Source organism: Coregonus clupeaformis, chromosome 29, assembly GCF_020615455.1.
Source record: "Coregonus clupeaformis isolate EN_2021a chromosome 29, ASM2061545v1, whole genome shotgun sequence".
Classification (NCBI taxonomy): Eukaryota; Metazoa; Chordata; class Actinopteri; order Salmoniformes; family Salmonidae; genus Coregonus; species Coregonus clupeaformis.
Window position 1 is genome coordinate 37,174,296 of NC_059220.1, and position 17,975 is coordinate 37,192,270.

General features: G+C 46.5%; 1 protein-coding gene across 1 annotated transcript in view; it reads left to right on the forward strand.

Moving 5' to 3' along the window:
• Positions 1-319: 319 nt before the first annotated feature.
• The window catches only part of LOC121545082 (prepronociceptin), a 56,619-nt gene continuing 38,963 nt past the window's right edge, over positions 320-17,975 (forward strand). The window contains exon 1 of the mRNA XM_041855462.1: positions 320-403. The gene's annotated coding sequence lies outside the window, so the exon portion shown is untranslated. The remainder of the gene's footprint in view (positions 404-17,975) is intronic.

Below are 17,975 nucleotides of genomic sequence, written 5' to 3' on the forward strand. Positions count from 1 at the left end.
CTCTCTCTCTCTCTCTCTCTCTCTCTCTCTCTCTCTCTCTCTCTCTCTCTCTCTCTCTCTCTCTCTCTCTCTCTCTCTCTCTCTCTCTCTCTCCCTCTCTCTAACTCTCCAACCCCTCCCTCTCTCACTAGCTCTCTCTCTCTAACTCTCCAACCCTTCCCCCACCTCTCTCTTTCCACCCTCTCCCCCCTCTCTCCAGCCCTCCTCCTCGCTGTGATGAAAGTGAAAGAGGGATGCAGGGGGCTGCACCAAAGGGAGGGGTGTGTCCCTCTATAAGAGGTCTGAGCAACAGCCTGTACGTGTAGATGAAATACACTGAGATAGAAGACAGGACACTAATTGAGCTACTGTACGGTAGACCTAAATCACCCAAAAGACCTACGCCCAAACGCCTCATACACAGGTAAGACTGACCTTAGACCTTCAGGCTTTGGCTTAAGGTGGGGGTGGAGGAGATCTCACCTGGCTTGGTTTGAGCTGGGACCCTTCCCTGACTGCCACTGAAGGAGTTTGGGTTCAGCTTTGAACCCGAGAAGTTGCCAACGGTTTAGTGCAGTTTGGCTTATCTTATGGTGGCTAGTTTTTTATAGTATGGCATGTGTTGGGTATTGGGTTATTAGGGTTCGTTAGTTTTGAGCAGCATATAATTTCTCTCTGGGTTTTCTTTGAAGTTTGGGGGACTTTTCCACACTGTCATTTAAATGCAAAGCATGTACATTGCACCTGAAAACAAATGAGAAGAACTGAAAAAAGGGAAATGGAAAAACCACAACAATAATTTGGTTGAATTGGTCTGATAAATGTATCTGATGTGATACCAACACATAAGGAGAAAAGCAAAAAAGAGTATTGCTCGTACTGTAATTTCTTTCACTGAGAATGTGAAGTAACATGACAATATATTACAGTAACTTGTTAGTGTTAACTTCTTAGCGATTTAATTGGGTTGTACGGTGTATATACCTTGGGGAGTTTTGCAATCTGTATCAAGAGTAATTGCTGGTAAACACTCACTGCTTAAGCCAAGCACTTTTTTTCTTTTATTCACTCTTTCTTTCTGCACTCTTTCTCTTTCTGTGCTCTCCTCTTTCGGTGCTCTCTTTCTTCACCCCTTTTCTTTCTGTGCTGTCTTTTTCTTTCTCTCTCTCTCTTCTCGGTGCTCGTTAAAGTCCTGACCCATGACAGGAGCATACATTTCCCATTACTCTCATTATCATCCTATTGATCCCCTGGTCCTCAAATCAATGCATCTCCACCGAGATGATGCAAGACTATTATTTTCCACAGTTAATACCCGAGGGAGAAGATGAAATGTTCAATCTTTATTATCTTTTGGGTGCCAAATACTGGCTGCCAATACATTTACTGTTGATGATCTAATGATTGCAGAGAATTAACCACATAGCTGCCCATAACGCCTGGAAAGCTCGGGGGCGGTTTCTGTTGCTTTCCAGGACTCAGTTTGTCTCTTCTGTCAATGGAACACCACCACCACTTAAATTAGTGGCTATCTACAATTCATTAATTTGTGCCTTTTAATTGGCTTTGATTAAACTTGATTATTTTAGAGGTTTATTCCAAACCTGGTTTAGCAGTGGTTTGTTTGAATATCAGTCAATATCAAATATTTTTTTTTTAAAGGAGTGAATTAGGATTCCTGGCTCTTAACTAGCTTTTAACTGATTATTGGCTTAAACTGTAAATGACTAGCTGCCCCTTGGGTGATAAAGGCTAGTTGGTGGGCGAAGAGAGGTGAAGGCACAGAGGCGACCCAGGAGGTCAGATTTAAAGCTGCACATCGACCAGAGCTGCTATCGGTCAAATTCCATTATAGGCTGAGATTTCAGAGCACAGCGGGACTACTTAATCAGATGAGCTTTTTCTTTTTCTCAAAAGATACTCTATATATACGCTGTGTTTCAAATAGAATTTGAACATAATACAAATAGGCTTTTTTAGGATGACACCTTTTCATTGTAATTCCTCAAATTAATAAAATAATGTATTATTTCATTTTAGCATATTCCTGAAGACTTGAGTTAGCTCCCCAAGCATGTGCTTAGCCTTTAGCTCAGTGGGCATGTACAGCTTTATGGCGCACAGACGACCCTGGTTAAAAACCTAGTCCGTCACATATGAGCTCCGTTACCAATATTATCGTCTCAGGGACCAGGTTTTTCTGCCGTTACCCTGCGTCTTCACTACACTGATGAGACTCAGAGTGTGTGTGTGTGTGCGCGCTTGTGTGTGCGCTTGTGTGTACTTGCTTGTTTGCGCCCGCGCGTGTGTGTGCATGCATATTTGCCTGCGTGTGTGTGTGTGTAAGAGCGAGCGAGAAGAGTGTGTAAATGTCATTTTAAAGGGATTCCAAGACAATTAGACGCGGTCTTCTCAGTCCTGGGGGCAGAATAATTCAAAGCTTTCCCCATCCGGCATGACACAGATTTGGGGAAACTGTGAAATTAGCACTTGATTAGCTCACTTGTTGTTCTTCTGTGCAGCTGTTCGAATGGGCCTCAGCATCAGATAGAGAAACAAGATACATTCTACTCTTGAGTCATGTTAATTACATGGTTTATGTTACGTTGTAATAGTTGAACAGTTGTTGGAAACCCTCAACTATAGTTGTGGATCAGTTGTGTACTACTACCGGCAGTACTAGGCAGCCACTCAGCCTGAGGAAGAAAGAGAGTCAAGATTAAGGGCATCCATATTAGGAAGTCGTCAAACTGCATTCCTAATATGGATGCCATCAATGATGTAGTGGTAAGAAAGATAGGTGGTTAAACGCGGATCGCTGGTCGAGGTGAAAAATCTCTAAGATGGTCAATAGACGATTTTCAAATTCTGTCAAATGTGTCTGGTTTATGTTTGATTTTGTAATATATAGAGTCTAATGGGATGTAGCTACAGTAGATAGTTCAGTCCTCCAGTTTGTTATTGAGGGTGGATATGAGGCTTTCCAATTAATGGTTATACTTTATTTTTTTTGGAATTAGACCTAGATTACAAAACGTTCTCTAATATTGATCACCAGTATTTACATTTCCAACAAACATAATCATGAAAATGGATGGATATACATTACTAGACACAATGAAATGATAGCACGTACATTATCCCAAAATGTTGTCATTTTGTCACAGGACCACAGCATTTGTAATAGGCGTCCTTTGTGCTTCTTGCAATCTCCAATGGAGATGTGACATTTCTGGGTGCATTACATGCATTTTGGCAGGAGTGTAGTAAGTGGCATGAATTATCTTAAATTGCAGTAGTTTATGTCTTAGGTTGTAGGAGCAGGTATGAAAATTTTCACATACAGTGGCTTGCGAAAGTATTCACCCCCCTTGGCATTTTTTCTATTTTGTTGCCTTACAACCTGGAATTAAAATGTGTTTGCATCATTTGATTTACACAACATGCCTACCACTTTGAAGATGCAAAATATTTTTTCTTGTGAAACAAACAAGAAATAAGACCAAAAAAATTAAAACTTACATTTACATTTACATTTACGTCATTTAGCAGACGCTCTTATCCAGAGCGACTTACAAATTGGTGCATTCACCCTATAGCCAGTAGCCAGAAGGATTACTTTATCCTATCCCAGGTATTCCTTAAAGAGGTGGGGTTTCAAATGTATCCGGAAGGTGGCGAGTGACTCCGCTGTCCTGGCGTCGTGAGGGAGCTTGTTCCACCATTGGGGTGCCAGAGCAGCGAACAGTTTTGACTGGGCTGAGCGGGAACTATGCTTCCGCAGAGGAAGGGGAGCCAGCAGGCCAGAGGTGGATGAACGCAATGCCCTCGTTTAGGTGTAGGGACTGATCAGAGCCTGAAGGTACGGAGGTGCCGTTCCCCTCACAGCTCCATAGGCAAGCACCATGGTCTTGTAACAGATGCGAGCTTCAACTGGAAGCCAGTGGAGTGTGCGGAGGAGCGGGGTGACGTGAGAGAACTTGGGAAGGTTGAACACCAGACGGGCAGCGGCATTCTGGATGAGTTGTAGGGGTTTAATGGCACAGGCAGGGAGCCCAGCCAACAGCGAGTTGCAGTAATCCAGACGGGAGATGACAAGTGCCTGGATTAGGACCTGTGCCGCTTCCTGTGTAAGGCAGGGTCGTACTCTCTGAATGTTGTAGAGCATGAACCTGCAGGATCGGGTCACCGCCTTGATGTTAGCGGAGAACGACAGGGTGTTGTCCAGGTTCACGCCAAGGCTCTTCGCACTCTGGGAGGAGGACACAACGGAGTTGTCAACCGTGATGGCGAGATCATGGAACGGGCAGTCCTTCCCCGGGAGGAAGAGCAGCTCCGTCTTGCCAAGGTTCAGCTTGAGGTGGTGATCCGTCATCCATACTGATATGTCTGCCAGACATGCAGAGATGCGATTCGCCACCTGGTTATCAGAAGGGGGAAAGGAGAAGATTAGTTGTGTATCGTCAGCGTAGCAATGATAGGAGAGGCCATGTGAGGATATGATAGAGCCAAGTGACTTGGTGTATAGCGAGAATAGGAGAGGGCCTAGAACTGAGCCCTGGGGACACCAGTGGTGAGAGCACGTGGTGCGGAGACAGCTTCTCGCCACGCCACTTGGTAGGAGCGACCGGTCAGGTAGGGACGCAATCCAAGAGTGAGCCGCGCCGGAGATGCCCAGCTCGGAGAGGGTGGAGAGGAGGATCTGATGGTTCACAGTATCAAAGGCAGCAGACAGGTCTAGAAGGACAAGAGCAGAGGAGAGAGAGTTAGCTTTAGCAGTGCGGAGAGCCTCCGTGACACAGAGAAGAGCAGTCTCAGTTGAATGACCAGTCCTGAAACCTGACTGGTTTGGGTCAAGAAGGTCATTCTGAGAGAGATAGCAAGAGAGTTGGCTAAAGACGGCACGCTCAATAGTTTTGGAAAGAAAAGAAAGAAGGGATACTGGTCTGTAGTTGTTGACATCAGAGGGATCAAGTGTTGGTTTTTTGAGAAGGGGTGCAACTCTCGCTCTCTTGAAGACGGAAGGGACATAGCCAGTGGTCAAGGATGAGTTGATCAGCGAGGTGAGGTAGGGGAGAAGGTCACCGGAGATGGTCTGGAGAAGAGAGGAGGGGATGGGGTCAAGCGGGCAGGTTGTTGGGCAGCCTGCAGTCACAAGCTTGAGCGTGCATAACTATTAACCCCCCCCCCCCCCCAAAGTCAATACTTTGTAGAGCAACCTTTTGCGGCAATTACAGCTGCAAGTCTATTGGGGTATGTCTCTATAAGCTTGGCACATCTAGCCACTGGGATTTTTGCCCATTCTTCAAGGCAAAACTGCTCCAGCTCCTTCAAGATGAATGGGTTCCGCTGGTGTACAGCAATCTTTAAGTTATACCACAGATTCTCAATTGGATTGAGGTCTGGGCTTTGACTAGGCCACTTATTTACATTTACATTTTAGTCATTTAGCAGACGCTCTTATCCAGAGCGACTTACAGTTAGTGAGTGCATACATATTATTATTTTTTAATTTCATACTGGCCCCCCGTGGGAATCGAACCCACAACCCTGGCGTTGCAGACGCCATGCTCCACCAACTGAGCTACATCCCTGCCGGCCATTCCCTCCCCTACCCTGGGCAATGCTGGGCCAATTGTGCACCGCCCCACTAGGCCATTCCAAGACATTTAAATGTTTCCCCTTAAACCACTCAAGTCTTGCTTTAGCAGTAAGCTTAGGGTCATTGCCGTGCTGGAAGGTGAACCTCCGTCCCAGTCTCAAATCTCTGGCAGACTGAAACAGGTTTCCCTCAAGAATTTCCCTGTATTTAACGCCATCCATCATTCCTTCAATTCTGACCAGTTTCCAAGTCCCTGCCGATGAAAAACATCCCCACAGCATGATGCTGCCACCACCATGCTTCACTGTGGGGATGTGTTCTCGGGGTGATGAGAGGTGTTGGGTTTGCGCCAGACATAGCGTTTTCCTTGATGGCCAGAAAGCTCAATTTTAGTCTCATTTGACCAGATCACCTTCTTCCATATGTTTGGGGAGTCTCCCACATGCTTTTTGGCGAACACCAAACGTGTTTGCTTATTTTTTTCTTTAAGCAATGGCTTTTTTCTGGCCACTCTTCCGTAAAGCCCACCTCTGTGGAGTGCAAGGCTTAAAGTGGTCCTATGGACAGATACTCCAATCTCCGCTGTGGAGCTTTGCAGCTCCTTCAGGGTTATCTTTGGTCTCTTTGTTGCCTCTCTGATTAATGCCCTCCTTGCCTGGTCCGTGAGTTTTGGTGGGCGGCCCTTTCTTGGCAGGTTTGTTGTGGTGCCATATTCTTTCAATTTTTTTATAATGGATTTAAAGGTGCTCCGTGGGATGTTCAAAGTTTATGGTATTTTTTTATAACCCAACCCTGATCTGTACTTCTCCACAACTTTGTCCCTGACCTGTTTGGAGAGCTCCTTGGTCTTCATGGTGCCGCTTGCTTGGTGTTGCCCCTTGCTTAGTGGTGTTGGACACTCTGGGGCCTTTCAGAACAGGTGTATATATACTGAGATCATGTGACAGATCATGTGACACTTAGATTGCACACAGGTGGACTTTATTTAAGGTAATTGGTTGCACCAGATCTTATTTAGGGGCTTCATAGCAAAGGGGGTGAATACATTTGCACGCACCACTTTTCCGTTATTAATTTTTTAGAATTTTTTGAAACAAGTTCTTTTTTTCATTTCACTTCACCAATTTGGACTATTTTGTGTATTTTTATTACATGAAATCCAAATAAAAATCCATTTAAATTATAGGTTGTAATGCAACAAAATAGGAAAAACGCCAAGGGGGATGAATACTTTTGCAAGGAACTGTATACACCACCAGTCAAAGGTTTGGACACACCCACTTTTTCAGAATTTTTTACAATTTTTTACATTGTAGAATAATAGTGAAGACATCAAAACGATGAAATAACACATATGGAATCATGTAGTAACCAAAAAAGTGTTAAACAAATCAAAATATATTTTATATTTGAGATTCTTCAAAGTAGTCACCCTTTGCCTTGATGACAGCTTTGCACACTCTTGGCATTCTCTCAACCAGCTTCATGAGGTAGTCACCTGGAATGCATTTCAATTAACAGGTGTGCCTTCTTAAAAGTTAATTTGTGGAATTTATTTCCTTCTTAATGCGTTTGAGCCAATCGGTTGTGTTGTGACAAGGTAGGGGTGGTATACAGAAGATAGCCCTTTTTGGTAAAAGACCAAGTCTTTTACCAAGAACAGCTCAAATAATCAAAGAAAAACGACAGTCCATCATTACTTTAAGACATGAAGGTCAGTCAATACGGAACATTTCAATAACTTTTAAAGTTTCTTCAAGTGCAGTCAGAAAACCCGTCAAGCGCTTTGATGAAACTGGCTCTCATGAGGACCGCCACAGGAATGGAAGACCCAGAGTTACCTCTGCTGCAGAGGATAAATTCATTAGAGTTACCAGCCTCAGATATTTCAGCCCAAACAAATGCTTCACAGAGTTCAAGTAACAGACACATCTCAACATCAATTGTTCAGAGGGGACTGATGTTAATCAGGCCTTCATGGTCGAATTGCTGCAAAGAAACCACTACTAAAGGACACCAATAAGAAGAAGAGACCTGCTTGGACCAAGAAACACAAGCAATGGACATCAGACCTGTGGAAATGTGTCCTTTGGTCTGGAGTCCAAATTTGAGATTTTTGGTTCCAACCGCTGTGTCTTTGTGAGACGTGGTGTGGGTGAGCGGATGATCTCCGCGTGTGTAGTTCCCACCGTAAAGCATGGAGGAGGAGGTTTTATGGTGTGGGGGTGCTTTGCTGGTGACACTGTCTGTGATTTATTCAGAATTCAAGGCAGATTTAACCAGCATGGCTACCACAGCATTCTGCAGTGATACGCCATCCCATCTGGTTTGGGCTTAGTGGGACTATCATTTGTTTTTCAACAAGACAATGACCCATCACACCTCCAGGCTGTGTAAGGGCTATTTTACGAAGAAGGAGAGTGATGGAGTGCTTTATCAGATGACCTGGCCTCCATAATCCCCCAACCTCAACCCAATTGAGATGGTTTGGGATGAGTCGGACAGCAGAGTGAAGGAAAAGCAGCCAACAAGTGCTCAGCATATGTGGGAACTCCTTCAAGACTGTTGGAAAAGCATTCCAGGTGAAGCTGGTTGAGAGAATGCCAAGAGTGCAAAGCTGTCATCAAGGCAAAGGGTGGCTATTTGAAGAATCTCAAATATAAAATATATTTTGTTTTGTTTAACACTTTTTTGGTTACTGCATGATTCCATATGTGATATTTTATAGTTTTGATGTCTTCACTATTATTCTCCAATGTAAACAATTGTAAAAATAAAGAAAAACCCTTGAATGAGTAGGTGTGTCCAAACCTTTGACTGGTACTGTATATGACCAATGTTTTTTCCACTCAAGATATGTCTCTAATTTTTTTCTTATAGGTTCTGAACCATCAGGTAGAGTTTCAATCAACCCTTGATATAACTTGGCAATCAACATCTTTGGCATAGCAGCTTTATTCAGTATTTTCTTCTATGTAGGATCCCTTACGTTAATCCAGATTCTTTTGAAGTGATTGAATAAGATTTCTGAGTTGTAAGAACTTAAAGAAATCTACCTTGGATAATCCAAATCTTTCTTGTAATTGATTGAATGACGATAGAGATCCATCAAAGTACACATGTAAAAAATTAATGATGCCACTTTGGAACCAGGACTTAAAGGTGTTACCATTAAAGGTGGTAAGGTGGGGTTATTCCAAATAGGGGTCCTGGTGATATTGGTTATATCCACCTCATGAATTTGTGTACATTTTCCCAGATACAAATGGAATTGAGAATCATTTGGATTGTCTTTTTTTCTTCAATTCCTTGGACCAGAAGTAGTGAATATACAGTATTTTAGATCATACGGTATTATATTATATTTGTGGCTTCAATACCTTTTGTGGCTCAATGCATTTTTCCACAAAAGGTGTGTAAAAGCTCACGCAAAATTAAAAAGGTGCGTAAACGCCGTTTACATGCGTTTACCCTCCACTACACCACTGGATGCCATACTAGACACGTTTTACACATGTTTGATCAACTGAGGAAGAAATAAGAACATTTTCGTTTTCAATTGCAAATGCTTCGTTACGTTGTGCCCTATGGAACATTGTCCAAATTCTCCCTGGAAAAATGTATCATGACAAACAGTTCTTGGGAAAAAAAGCATTGTTCCTCTTTCTTTCTAAGTGGCTCATCTTTATTGGATAAAATGGGAGCTGAACAGAATGACACGTAATGACGTGTTTGGAGGAAAAATAGAGGTTGCTGTGGACTCTGTGTCTCTCCATTCTCCTCATTATTGACAGCTCATGGGGTGTTCTTTGATTAGGGGTCGGAGGTCGTGTGTGTGGAGGGGAACACCTGGTGAAGACTGGTCTAAGCTCACAGGATTAGAGTGTGTGTTAATCCAATCATAATGCCACAACTCAGTTGGACCCCTCTCTCTCTTTGTGTGTTCCCAGGACCTTATGAGATCTCTCTGTCCCGTTTTATTATCCCTTTCTACAGTCAGGGATGAGGTGTTTGCAAATGTGTGTGTGTGGGTGCGTGCGTAGGTGTGGACATGCATATGCTCATTTGTGTGCATGTGTTTGTGTATATGTGCGCATGTGTGTAACACACCTCTGAACCGCCTCACCTCTACTCCTAACCTCCAGTGAAGTGAATTCATCTCAATCAAGAGAGAGGTTGATTTAGGTCCATGTGTATCATAAGCATGAACATCTCTTAATGCCTTCTCCATTAGATCAGCCTCTGCCACATCATGGTTGTCATAGCACATCAACTCTGCTGCTGCCTCTCACTGCATCACATGTCTGAAGTGTGTCATGCTATTATTGATACATACACTCACTGGACAGTTTATTAGGTACGCCCATCTAGTACCGGGTCTAGTACCGTTGCCTCCAGAACAGCCTGAATTCTTCGGGGCATTCTACAATGTGTCGGAAACTTTCCACAAGGATGTTGGTCCATACTGATGCGATGGCATCAAGCAGTTGCTGCAGATTGGACGGCGGTACATTCAGGACTGCCGCTGACTGGATATTTTTTGTTTGTCGCACCATTCTCGGTAAACCCTAGACACTGTCTTGCGTGAAAAGCCCAGGATGGCAGACATTTCTAAGATACTGAATCCGGTGCGCCTGGCATCGACGATCATACCACGCTCAAAGTCGCTTAGGTCAGTGGTTCTCAAGCATGTCCTTGGGGACCCCCAGTCGTTCCATGTATTTGATCAATTCCAGAGCTAGCACTCCTTATTCAACTTGTCAACTTATCATCAAGGTTTGAGAACCACTGGCTTAGGTCACTCGTTTTTCCCATTCTAACGTTCAATCAAACAGTAACTGAATGCCTCAATGCCTGTCTGCCTGCTTTATATAGCAAGCCACTGCCAGGTAACTCACTGTCTGTAGGAGCAATCCATTTTCGTGAAATTGGGTGGTGTACCTGTTATATCTAGCCTAGTTGTAGAAGAACGGACATCTGCACAGTTTCACATTGAACATCACTCTGTCGTTTAATGACATGTGCCACGCATTCTGACAACCCATTCATCCGTAACGCAGCACACAGTCGTAAACCATAACAACGTACAGTACGACGTACAGCACGTCGTACCATACATAACATTTCCCCCCCCTTTCCAAAACCAGGGACTGGTACCATATATAAAATGTCCATAGGGCAAGAACCTAGAGTGATACCTGTAAGAAATAAACATTAACCCTTAAACGGATGGACTCTCTAAACTAGCCAGTTCAGTCCATTAACCTGGAGGTTGACTAAGACACCTAACGGAGCCTAAGAATGAAAAGAGGTTAAGTAGTCCCCCAGATAAGCATTGCGAGTTCGTGCCCGCATAGGCCTTTCTTCCACCGCCACCGCCTGTGGCTCCGGCCCTTGGGGAACCCACAGAGGCTGGGGCTCAGGTGGTAGTGGTGGAGGAGGTCCATCCGGTGGCGTCTCTGGCCTGCATGTCTGTTTTGTGTGCCTTCGTGTTCCTTGAGGGGCAGGGACTTTTCTGAGGCGGCTGGCGTGCCAGCGTGATCCATTGCTCATCATGAATGTGGCGGGCCCCAGTTGTCGACTGACCTGCAAGGGGTCCGACCAGAATGAGGCCATTTTGTTGCACCGCTGAGGCCGTCGGGCTCGGACCCAGTCTGACACTTGAATGATCGACTTCTTCACCCTGTGTGCCTTGTCAAAACGCTGTTTCATTGCTCTTTGGTGCCTGGTCACTGCCTGCTGTTCTTGGGTGCGCCTAGTCGCCGGTTCTGCTACTCTCTGTGTTCTGAGTCTGTCCAGTGGCAGTTCCATCTCACGACCTAGCATGAGGGATGCCGGGGAGACCTGTGTTGTTGTGTGTTTGCTTGCTCTGTAGTGCATTAGCGTTTGATTCAAAGCAGTTTGGAACGTGCACCCCTGGACCAGGTGCGCTCTGATGCCGTTCTTCAGCGTTTGGTTGAAGCGTTCCACCCCCTCCGTTAGCTTGTGGGTTGTAGTAGGCCGTGCGGATGTGTTTGATTCCCTTGTTGCTGAGATATGAGGAGAACTCGGCAGAGGTTAGCTGGGGCCCATTGTCCGTGGTAAGGGTGAGGGGTAGGCCCCACCTTGTGAACAGGCTGTCTAGGATGTCCACGATGGCCTGTGCTGTGACAGTTCCGACAGGAACCACTTCTGGCCACTTAAAGTGGAGGTCATACACCACCACCAGGAAGCGCTGATGGTGAGGGACTGCGTGTCCATGGATCTCGCCACAGATGTCCAGTTGGATGTGCTCCCAGGGGTGGGACGGCCATGCGAGAGGCTGCAGGGGGGGTGGGGCGGACTGTCCTGTTTTCCCACTGAGGAGGCATGCAGCACAATCCCTGACCAGGGCTTCAATGTCGTGGTCGATGCCTGGCCACCACACAAGGTCTCGACATCGCTGTTTGACCTTGACTATGCCCAAGTGACCCTCGTGCGCCATGGATAGAACACGCGCACGCAGGCCACTCGGGACCACAGTGCAAAACCCTCGAGAGACACAGACTTCTTCCCAGCAAGAAAGTTCGTGCTTCACTCTGGCGAAAGTCGCCAGCTCTTCCGGCACATGTGCTGGCCATCCAGTGCGTATGTAGGTGCGCAGGGTAGACAGTGTGGGATCCTGTTCCGATGCTTGCTTCAGCTCCTCCAGTGAGACGACTGACTGAAGAGGAGCGTAGAGCATTTGTACAAGCTCTGTTTCGTTGTCGTCTGGCAAGACGGTCGGGAGTAGGAGCGTCAAAGGAGCGTGAGAGGAGGTCTGCCACCACGTTATCCCTCCCCGGAGTGAACTTCAGCTGATAGTCATACTGTCTGAGGCGGTCGGCCCATCTGTGCAGCCGAAGTGGCTTGTGGCCAGTTCCTGATGCTGACAGTAGCGTTGTGAGGGACTGGTGGTCGGTTCGGAGTGTGAACAGACGGCCATATAGGTAGAGGTGCCACCTTTCGCACACCCAGACACAGGCCAGTGCTTCTCGTTCGCCCACAGAGTACCGTTGTTCTGTGGGGCTCAGGGCCCTTGAGGCGAAGGCGACGGGCCTCTCAATGCCATTCTGCAGCTGTGAGAGGACAGCTCCTAGTGCTCCAGCTGAGACGTCACATGTGACAATGGTGTGGCAGACGGGGTCAAAGTGAGCCAAGACTGGGGCTGTGGTGAGCTGACTCTTCAGTGAGCGGACCGCGTCTGAGCAGGCTGCCGTCCAGGCCCATGGCTCATCCTTCTTGAGGAGCTGGCGAAGGGGCGCTGTGGTCTGAGAGTAGTGGGGCAGAAACCGGAGGTAGTAAGCTGTCATGCCCAAGAATGAGGCCACCTGAGAGGCTGAGGTCGGTTCCGGGGATCCGGTGGACGGCTTCAATGTTCGACATGAGTGGGGCAATGCCTTTGGCCGACAGGCGGAAGCCCACAAACTCGACGGCTGGAGCTGCAAAGGTGCACTTTCCACCGTTCAGGGTCAGGTTGTTCCGCAGTAGAGCACTGAATACTCTGTGGAGTCGATAATCATGGATGTGGAGGTCAGGGCCGTGGACCACAATGTCATCCAGATAGACCTCCACCCCAGGTATTCCAGCGAGGATGGTGCTCATCACCTTCTGGAAGCAGCTGGGGGCGGAGCTAAGTCCAAAAGGCATGCGTGTATATCTGAACACGCCAGCATGTGTGACAAAGGCCGTGAGGTCTCTGCTAGCTGCATGGAGGGGTACCTGAAGATAACCCTGACGAAGGTCAAGCTTCGTGAAGATCGTGGAGCCATGGAATTGTGCGGTCAGCTCCTCAGCTGTAGGCAAGGGGGTACTTATCCGGGACAACGGCCTTGTTCACAGCACGGAGATCCACACAGGTCCGATTCCACCTGACTTTTGGTTGCAATGACCAAGTTTGAAATCCAGGGGGCAGCGTTGACTGGCTCAATGATGCCTGCATCCAACTGTGACTGGAGATCTTTGTGACGTCATCACGCAGTGCAAAGGGAATGCGCCGCAGGGGCTGCATGACTGGGGTCACTTCCCGGATTCACTAGGGGCCTGTGAGTAAAGGCTGTGAGGCAGCCCAGTCCATCAAACAGAGTCGGCCAGTTCTGTTGCCATGTGCAGGTAACCTGGTAGATAGCTGACCCACTGTCATCTCTCAGTGTGAATCCCAAGCCTGTGAAGAGGTCGAGGCCCAGGAGGTTGGCACCCCGCTTTGCAACATGAAATGTGAATGATGGCAGATGTTTGGTGCCGTAGTGTACTGGGACCTGGAGCGTGCCTACAATGTCTATCTTAGATCTACCGTACCCACACAGGGCAGTGGAGGGCTGTTGGAGTGGTAGGTGACTGAAAAACTTGTAGTAAGTGGCAAGGTTGAGCAACGACACCGCAGCGCCAGTATCCAGCAGCAAAGGCAAACCCACCTCACCCAGCTGCACAGTGCATGTCCTGAATGACACATGGTTGGTGGAGACTGTTCGGATTTCCGTGTGTTCATGTTGAGAGTGAGATGAAACGAAGGGCCTGTTCTGGGTGGAGCTAGTAGCAGGGGCAGAACGACACACTTTCGCAAAGTGATTGTATTTTGAACAGTTCTTGCATATTTTCCCACGGGCTGGGCAGTTTGAAGCCCTTGAATTGTGAGAGCTAGCCCCACAGTTGCCACAGCTAGTTCTGTTTGTTTGTCTGTGTGCCTGCTGCACGGGCATGTCGGTGTCTGTGTCCATGCAGCTATCGACGCGGGAGGCGTGCGCAGCGCGTGATCGTTGTAGTGCGCCTGCTCGGGCTGAAGCTGCTGTGTGAGAATGGCTGGGGGCCGAGTGTATGCTGCAGAGCTGTCTGTTAGCATAGAAGAGCATTCCAACGCCGCTTCAACCTGGAGTGCTATTTTAATAGCTCCATCTAGTTGTAAATTATCCGATTCCAAAAGCAGTTTCTCCCTTGTCTTTTCACATAACGTCCCCTCTATCAACTGATCCCTGATGATCTCGTCCTGAAGTGTCCCGTAGTTACAAGAGCTAGCCAAATCCCTCAGATTAGCCACGTAGCTTTGAATGGACTCACCCGGCCGTTGGTGTCTCTTCCGTGGCCGGGTAGCGTCGGAGGAGCACTCCGCTCTTTCCCGGCGAAGTGGTTCCGTAAGAGGCTGACTGCAGCAGTGAATGTAGGAGCCGATCCAAGCGCTCTGAAAATCCTCTGTCCCTCTGTACCAAGGCAGTGACGGAGCAGTGCTGTCCTCCGCTTGTCGGAGATTGTAGAAAAGTCCATAGCTTCTAGATAATTGTTAAAACTATCAAGCCAGTTATTCCACGGGACTGGAGGTTCGCCAGGCACGGCGAGGAATGGTGCTGGCGGTGGTAAACTGAATTCAGCCATCCTCGTCGCCAATGTTATATCTAGCCTAGTTGTAGAAGAACGGACATCTGCACAGTTTCACATTGAACATCACTCTGTCGTTTAATGACATGTGCCACGCATTCTGACAACCCATTCATCCGTAACGCAGCACACTGTCGTAAACCATAACGTCGTACCATACATAACAGTACCTAATAAACGGTCCGGTGAGTGTATATAGACAGTGTATTATTCTATTATGCTTGATTAGTCAATGTTCACATTAGGTTCACAATGTTCTCTCCTTGGCATGGTCATTTTGAGTCAGTGTAACTCAAATATAGTGTGACCCAAATATAAAGGAGATATTTGTCGGTCCGTTCAGATTGTGGGTTCATCTTCATCGACTTTTAGCGGTGGATGACATTTCCCACCCAGGGGATCCCTGGTGGTGTCAATGATGGTGAATGATGGTGTCATTGATGGTGCCAATGATGGTCAATGATGGTGTCAATGACGGTCAATGATGGTGTCAATGATGGTGAATGATGTATGGTTCGGCAACAGTGTGAACTGTGTGTGAGTGAATAGTGTGGTGAGGATTGATAGATTAATGTTTCCCAAACCTCCCCTCGAGTATACCCCTAGCCCTGCCATTTCATTTATTGTATCTATTTATGTGTTTGCAGACAAAAGTCTGGCTCCTTTTGGTCTAATGGTTAAGACATTGGTTTCGTCCGTGCAGACCAGGGTTCAGATCCTGCTCTTGACATAGCATACTAAATTCAAGTGATTGCATATTAGTTGAACAGTTGAATCAGTACTGGAGTGGATTAGACATTGATTTGGTTTTCATATAGTGAAGAAGCTCAAAGTTCAAAATGTCAACGTTTATTAGCCTGTTTTAATGAATAAATGGAAATTGTTTGCCACAAGCTTCCACCACTGTGTGCTGTGCCTGTGTGGGCCTGTGGCTTGGTGACAAAGTTATAATCACATGTCACATTTGATCTATCAACAATAATACACACTATCCCAGCAACAGGGGACATCCTGAGGACATTCAGTGACGGTCCCATTATGTCCCTTAAGGGTTTCGGCATGATGTTATCCCTCTGATGTTCTGAAAACGTTCTAAGAACGTTACGTGATGGTGCCAAGGGAGCGTTCTCTGGGGGACCTTTGTCTAGTTCCCTGTAAGTTCCCAGGACATCACTGAGGACCATGTCAGGACCTTTTAGGAGGTTCTCAGAAGGTTCATTTTACTAGTCTTTAGGACATTGCGTGATGGTCACAAGGGAACGTTCTCTGGGGAACCTTTTTCTAGTTCTTGGGACGTTGTGTCATGGTCCCCTGGAGGTTTTGTCTAGTTCCCGGTTTGTCCCGGGGATGTCCCTGAGGATGTTTTTAGGGCATTCTTTGGACGTTGTGTCATGGTCCCCTGGAGGTTATGTCTAGTTCCTGGTTTGTCCTGGGGACGTCACCTGATGGTCTCAAATAAATGTCCTCTCCCCCAATTTGTTTTAAATAAAACGTTCTACCTAGGGCACGTGGTCCATCAAGGCACTGATTGGTGAACTATTGATCCATTCACAGCTCTTTGTCTTTTGGCAACGCTAGGGACACCCACACACACACACAAACAGTGCTTTTAACATACAGTGTTTTCTACTTACATATTTGACACAATTTGACATACATTATTCATATAGTACAGTGGGGAAAAAAAGTATTTAGTCAGCCACCAATTGTGCAAGTTCTCCCACTTAAAAAGATGAGAGAGGCCTGTAATTTTCATCATAGGTACACGTCAACTATGACAGACAAAATGAGAAAAAAAATCTGGAAAATAAGTATTTGGTCAATAACAAAAGTTTCTCAATACTTTGTTATATACCCTTTGTTGGCAATGACACAGGTCAAACGTTTTCTGTAAGTCTTCACAAGGTTTTCACACACTGTTGCTGGTATTTTGGCCCATTCCTCCATGCAGATCTCCTCTAGAGCAGTGATGTTTTGGGGCTGTCGCTGGGCAACACAGACTTTCAACTCCCTCCAAAGACTTTCTATGGGGTTGAGATCTGGAGACTGGCTAGGCCACTCCAGGACCTTGAAATGCTTCTTACGAAGCCACTCCTTCGTTGCCCGGGCGGTGTGTTTGGGATCATTGTCATGCTGAAAGACCCAGCCACGTTTCATCTTCAATGCCCTTGCTGATGGAAGGAGGTTTTCACTCAAAATCTCACGATACATGGCCGCATTCATTCTTTCCTTTACACGGATCAGTCGTCCTGGTCCCTTTGCAGAAAGACAGCCCCAAAGCATGATGTTTCCACCCCCATGCTTCACAGTAGGTATGGTGTTCTTTGGATGCAACTCAGCATTCTTTGTCCTCCAAACACGACGAGTTGAGTTTTTACCAAAAAGTTCAATTTTGGTTTCATCTGACCATATGACATTCTCCCAATCCTCTTCTGGATCATCCAAATGCACTCTAGCAAACTTCAGACGGGCCTGGACATGTACTGGCTTAAGCAGGGGGACACGTCTGGCACTGCAGGATTTGAGTCCCTGGCGGCGTAGTGTGTTACTGATGGTAGGCTTTGTTACTTTGGTCCCAGCTCTCTGCAGGTCATTCACTAGGTCCCCCCGTGTGGTTCTGGGAGTTTTGCTCACCGTTCTTGTGATCATTTTGACCCCATGGGTTGAGATCTTGCGTGGAGCCCCAGATCGAGGGAGATTATCAGTGGTCTTGTATGTCTTCCATTTCCTAATAATTGCTCCCACAGTTGATTTCTTCAAACCAAGCTGCTTACCTATTGCAGATTCAGTCTTCCCAGCCTGGTGCAGGTCTACAATTTTGTTTCTGGTGTCCTTTGACAGCTCTTTGGTCTTGGCCATAGTGAAGTTTGGAGTGTGACTGTTTGAGGTTGTGGACAGGTGTCTTTTATACTGATATCAAGTTCAAACAGGTGCCATTAATACAGGTAACGAGTGGAGGACAGAGGAGTCTCTTAAAGAAGAAGTTACAGGTCTGTGAGAGCCAGAAATCTTGCTTGTTTGTAGGTGA